This window comes from Meriones unguiculatus, chromosome 3 (assembly GCF_030254825.1).
Source record: "Meriones unguiculatus strain TT.TT164.6M chromosome 3, Bangor_MerUng_6.1, whole genome shotgun sequence".
In the NCBI taxonomy this organism is placed as follows: domain Eukaryota; kingdom Metazoa; phylum Chordata; class Mammalia; order Rodentia; family Muridae; genus Meriones; species Meriones unguiculatus.
The window spans coordinates 188,045,394-188,051,751 of record NC_083351.1 but is presented as its reverse complement, the minus strand read 5'-3'; the positions used below and the strand labels follow the sequence as shown (position 1 = coordinate 188,051,751).

At 44.3% G+C, this 6,358-nt stretch overlaps 1 non-coding gene across 1 annotated transcript; it reads right to left on the bottom strand.

Annotated features, from left to right (window-relative positions):
• Positions 1-4,692: 4,692 nt before the first annotated feature.
• LOC132653331 (small nucleolar RNA SNORA48) lies at positions 4,693-4,836 on the bottom strand. Its single transcript, XR_009591099.1, has one exon. It is a non-coding gene; the product is annotated as a small nucleolar RNA SNORA48 (small nucleolar RNA).
• Positions 4,837-6,358: the final 1,522 nt, after the last annotated feature.

Below are 6,358 nucleotides of genomic sequence, written 5' to 3'. Positions count from 1 at the left end.
TGTAACCAAATACCTTGACACAAAGCTATTTAATGGAGGAAGGTTTTATTTTGCCTTATGGTTCCAGGAGGCAGTTGGTCCATCATGGGGAAGAAAGCAGGGGCTGCAGGGCTGTGAGGCAACTGGTCATATTTTATCTTCAACCAGAAAGCAGAGCTAGCACTAGCAGGGCTAGGGCTAGGGGCTAAGGCATGTGAGAGAGGAGAAAGGAGAAGGAGAGAGAGGGAAAGGGAAAGGGAGAGGGGAAAAAGCGGGAGAGGGACTAGTGTTCAGCTTGCTTTATTCTGAAAACCCAGCCCATGATACAGAAATTTAAAGTGAATCTTCCTATACTAGTTAACCTAATCTAGAAACTCCCTCAGAAACATTCATAAAGATTTGTCTCCAAAATAATTCTAGATCTTGTCAAGTTGATTATATACAGTATTTCCATTCACAGGCAATCATTTTGTAGAGAGTGACACAGTGTTACCAAAGTTGCACAACTCACGTGTTCTGGATACACAGTGAACTCAGCACTGACTTGTTCAATCAGTAATGAATATATGACCGGAACTGTCACTGGTCTGCTTCATGTGCAATAAAGGAAATCACACGTCTTTTGAAGATGCTGGTGGGGTAGAGTCATCAATGTAAGGTCTGATGTCCAAACAGCAAACACCTTGTCGCTGTAACACTGAGCACTTTGCCTGTGTCTTTCTGCACCAGATCCCAGGAAGACACTCTTTGCAGGGGTGAGCCTGTCTCTGATGACACCATTACTTCAGACAAATAGGTACATAAAACAGTCATGCTGGCTTCTGCTTCATTAGGAACTAAAGGGGAAGGTAGGGAGAAAAAAAGTCTTAATGCTGTTTGTCACTCAAAGATAACATCAAGAGAAGATGGAATTTTAATCTTTTGAGTTAGTGAAAGTTTATTAAGATAGTGTAAGATAAACATGAGGTTGGATGTCATGGAGATATACTGTCTCTTCTGTCTTGGAGTGATGGCCAAGGAACATTTCACTAAAGTCCATTTGAACTGGAATATGCCACTGGCAGCAGAGAACTGTGGAAAATGACTACTTTCAGACTTCAGGAAGGTTTCAAACATATTTATTCATTTATTTAGTCATTCATTAAATATTCATTACCACTTAGGTAACTAGTACTGTGTTAGATAGGCAAGGAATTTAAATATGACTAAGATCAAATCCTAGGCCTCAATCAATTTACAGTTCAGTATAGAAGCCAAGTAGAAATACTATTATTATGTTACTAACTTGCAAGAGCTAGGGAATTCCAAACACTTGCTGGGCACTCAATCTGTGTCATGTAGTACATTGTAAAGCTTTGGGTACATTAATTCTTTTTGTCTTCACAGGAATTATGTGAGGTTGGTGCAAGTTTATTTCTAGTTTTTAGCTGAGTAAATGAAAGTACAGAGAGGATAAGTAGTTTTCTGAAGATCTCACAGCTGCACAGGAACAGAGGGAGATTTCCCACCCCCATTACCTGTCGTCGGGGTTTGTCTCCTAACATCTCTTGCTGTCTTGGTGAATATTGATTCATGCATATTTCCCTGGGGTTCAGTAAGTCTGGGGTTTTGGAAACAGGGTCTCAAAGATGGAGAACCAGGGGTCCTGGTTTTGAAAGGTAAACAGTCAGTAGCTGGACAAGATACATGAGGAACTGTGAGTATAACTCAAGTCAGAAGAGCAGGTGTGTATTGACAAGTAACTGATAATACTGACTGTAAGAATAACATCACTGACTCGCATAACAAAATGGACATCACTGATTACACAACTGGCCTTTCTGAACTATTTCTTAGGGAAAAATAGTGGAGAAGCCCATTGTTAATAACCTTTAAAAACAGGTGGGTATAGTGTAAGAGATGGTGCCTTGGTGATATTTTTTGGCTTTCTTAGTCAAGGTTGTTGATTGATGGAGAAGAATGGAGAAAACATGAGGTTACAAAGTTTGTCTGAATGATCAGACTGAGGCAGGTACTTAGGATCATGCCAAGAACTCTCTCTCTCTCTATGTTGGGAGGGCTGTTGTCATGCAGGTAACGGGGATCTAAGGAGGATCTGAAGACATGAGAATTAACGTGAGTGGGAGTGAAAGTTTTAGCAATTGGTGTAACGCCTCTGTTCTCTCTCTTCACTGAGTCATTGATCAAGGGGTCCCAGCATCTGATAGCTAAAAGCAAGTATAAGGTCCTTTCTGAGAAAAAACTTACACTATCCAAAGGACACAAAATTCACTAACTTTGCTTGGAGGAAGATTTGGGATCAGTAGAAGAATGTTTCTGTCTGATGCAGCAATGGATAAAATGTTGGGAAGTAGAGTGAAGAAATAACTTCCTAAGAATGACTAAGGGTTTTGTTTATAAAATAAACTTTTTAATGATTTGTTTTTTTTTAAACATGCACCCCAGTCCCATTCATCTCCCCAACTCTTCATTTCCACCCTTTGCCTTTGCAGCCTCCCCCAAATAAAACACACAAGCAAACAACAAAAATCAAAACATAGAAAACATCTCGATGTGGAAGCTGTAGTATGTCACAGTGTGTCCCACAGTATATCTCTCTGTCCACACATCTTCACTTTCAAATGTTCACTGCAATGAGTCATTGGTCTGGTTCCAGATCTCTGGCTTCTGTGACACCATCAATATTGGATCCTCACTGAGCTTTCTCCTGGTTATCCTGTTGTTGCCCTGTGTCATGGAGACCCTGCAGCTTTGGAACAACAGGGATTGTCCTTTCACATGTCCCGAACATTAGCAGATGATATTGATATAGATTTTGGGATGGGTCAGTTCAGAGCCTTGGATCTGGGCCTGGGTTGTCAGCTACAAGTTCTTCCTTACCTTCATCACCAGGGCAAACTCTTCAGTACTGCTCTGACTAGGCCAATCAATGCCAACCAATGGCACCAACAGTAGAAGGCAGGGACAGCTCTCCTGTTCTCACACCATTAGAGCTGGCTCACTTGTGCCTTTGCCATATAGAGCAACTCCGTTCTATTGCCCAGGCAAGGTGCAGGACCAGCTTTCCTGAGTGCTACAGCCAGGCATAGCTCCCTCACTCTCATGACCCCAGGGTTAACCCTCTCAGGTACTTCAGGTGGGAAGGGGAGGAGGGAAAGCGCATCATCGCGCACCTATGCCACCTCACAGCAGGGAAGTGGCAGGGTCAGCTCTCTCACATTCTCAGTCAGGATTGGCTCACCTCCGCCTTCTCCACCAGGGCCAGCTCTACTGTTCTGCTCTCCTGCACTCATATCCTTGGGGCTGGCTCACCTATGCCTTCACTATAAAGACTAGCTCTATTCTATTGTCCAGGCAAGGTGCAGGTCTGACTCTCCTGAGTGCTACAACCTGTGAGGGGGCAAGTGAGGTGCAGGACCCACTCTTCAGCCAGTGAGAGACAGGGACAGCTCACTCACTCTCTTGACCTCAGGGCCAGTTCTCCCGACTACCACAGGAGGGAGGGGCAAGGTGGGGGTTCCCTTCTGGGCATCATTCCCACACCCATGGCAGATGAGTAGGGAGGCTACCTCTCCCTTGCCCTTTCCTTGAGGCTCGTCCACCTTTTCTTGACCAGGGCCAGCACGACTGTTTTGCTCAGGCAAGATGTAGGGCCTGCCCACTGGAGTGTTGCACCTGGGGAGGGTCAGGAAAAGCCCTCCCACCCTCATGACTTGGGGCCAGCTCTTCCAACAGCCACAGGTAGTGAGAGGCCAGGGCAGCAAGGCATCATTCCTCTCACCATACCTCTTTATGGCAGGCAGACTTGTGGCCTGGCCGGCCTGAGCACTCACCCTCGAGGTTCACCCACCTGCACCCCCCCCACCAGGGTCAACTCTGCTGTGCTGTCCAGGCAAAGTGCAGGCCCACTCTCCCAAGTGTTGAAGCTAGTTAGGGGCAGGCATAGGCCTCTCAACCTTATGACCCTGTGGGCAGTTTTTCCAACTGCCGGAGATGGCAAGGGGTGATAGTGGGGCATCACCGCTGTGCCTGTGCCACCACACAGCAGCTGAGTGGCAGGGTCATTTCTCTCACATTCATGCCTCGGGGTTGGCTCAGTTACACCCTTGCCTCCAGGACCAGCTCATTGTGCTGCATATGTGAGGTGCAGGGCCTGCTTTCCTGAGTGCTGCTACTAGTGAAAGACAGAGCCAGCTCTCCACATACAGTGACAGGCAGGACCAGTTATGCACAGTCCCTGGACATCCAAGGAAACTGCCCCAACCAGAGACATCCCATGTTCTCTAGTGGTAATATGAGCCACAGACATCAAAATGGACCCCTGCTGCTGCATAACCACGGACTCAGATATGGCCCTTAGTGTCAGTTCGAGCTGGGACATCACCCTGGCCCCAAATGGCAGAGTTGGCCACTCATAACAGGTTACTTCTCTCTACCCTGGAGTCTCCAGTTTCATCTCTTTCATAATGCTTAAGCTGTTCCACTTTTTTCTCTCCCATCTTACCATCACATTGTGGTGGCTTCCTCTGTAGGCTGCCAACAAGGCTGGTGGGTCCCCGGGCTTCATCCTTCATCTGTGCTGCATGGTGTGGTTGCACATGGGTGTCTATGATCTGCCTGTGCCATGCCCTGGAGGGCAGCTGTGTAGGTAGGCTGGAGGTCTCCAAGTCTCTGTCTGTCTTCTTCCTGTGCTGTGCTATCTGGATTTGATTTCTATGAGTCCTAGGCATGAGACAGCTTTGGCTACCAAGTCAGGCAATAAGCTAGAATGAACAAAGGACTGCCATCTGTTTCTCCCCTGACTGATATAAGAACACCACCACCAACAAGGTGTCTCTTTGCTCATTGCCAGGGGGAAGACTAGGGGTTTTTATTGGAGATCTTGATGAATTGTGGGCTCTTAGATGTTTACTGGTGTGAGGGGAGCTGTGTTCTGCCTTTTGTAAATCATTGGTTTCTTGTTCCTGGTAATATTTTATTCTCCATTCAACCAAGTTTCACTCTTCAGGGATGTTATATATTTTGTGAGCTTGGAAATGTCTAGGTGGTCTCTGAGTCTCAGTTCTTACATCTGTAAGATGAACGGGTTAAAACATGTAGAAAGAATTGTGAAATGTAGGATTACATTCAACTAACTCAAAGCTTGATGGACACTTTAGTAAGCTTCGGAACCCTCACGCTTAGTGCTCTTAAATGCCAACCAGAGTGCAGAAATGATTTCAATTGCCATTGCTATTCCTGGAATAGATACTCTAAAAAAATCTTTCTCTTATGATGTTATTAAATTTGGGGAAGAGATGATATATAGAAATAGTAGAAGAAAGTTCCAGAAAGATATATTGATACTGGGTATTTTAGGAAGGTCTTGAATGCCAGGTTGAGTGTCAACAACTTTGGTATTTCTAGCAGGGTTACTCTTCCACATTCTCAAAGTAACATAACAAATGACAGTATTGTAGCTTCATTTTAATCAGCCAGGGCATAGGAGGCCATGTTCTTATTACAGGGAGATCTATAAGGAATCAGACCTATTAATGGCTCCCATTAAATTCAGGGCATGTGGGGAAAATTGTAGTTTGATTTAGTTTAGCAATACGAAGATATTGGCAAGATAATCACATAAAAAAGATGCCTTTTATGGCTGGGCTATTTGATTTTATGTCAGCGGGTATCAAATTCCCACATTTTTATGATGGTATATAGGTTCCCACTTCTAATGTATGCATTATCCAGAGTAAAGGTTAAATAGATTGTTTTAGTATTCAAGACTCAAACCAGATAAAATGGATATTATAAAAAAAATTCCCTTGTCCTCAGTGCTCTTTTGTCTGCAGTACATCTAAGGCTTTTTCCTACATTGTCCTTTCTATAAGGGACAGTACGATTCTAGTAAGCCAGTGGAATGCAAAACAAAGGAAATGGGCCTGTGCCCAGAGTTTAAATCAAGTGGGGTGACCATGGTTAATATATTTTCTCCTAGTATGAGATACCTCATCTATAAAGCAAAGACTGTGAAACCAACCCCATAATGCTTTTGCCAGAATTAAGGTATGTGATGTATACAGTGCATGTTTGGGGCAAAAAGTAAGTTACTGATTAAAGTCATACCCACTGCCTGTCAGGTGGATGGGGGAACAAAAAGGCAAATCTATTATCTTGACTTAATTTTTTTATTTAGCAAAGAAAAAAGAAAGAAAACACCATTGTTTCTTTCTCTGCATATAGTTCTAAAAGCCATGGTGATAGCCTGTCCTATATCAGGAGATAAGAGCTGGGCCAGGCCATGTGACCTTCTGGGGAAAGCTGGAAATGAGATTCTTGGCCACAGGGACAGAGGCATTGCAGTTATTTAATGGACATTGTTTTGGAATTGAAAGGA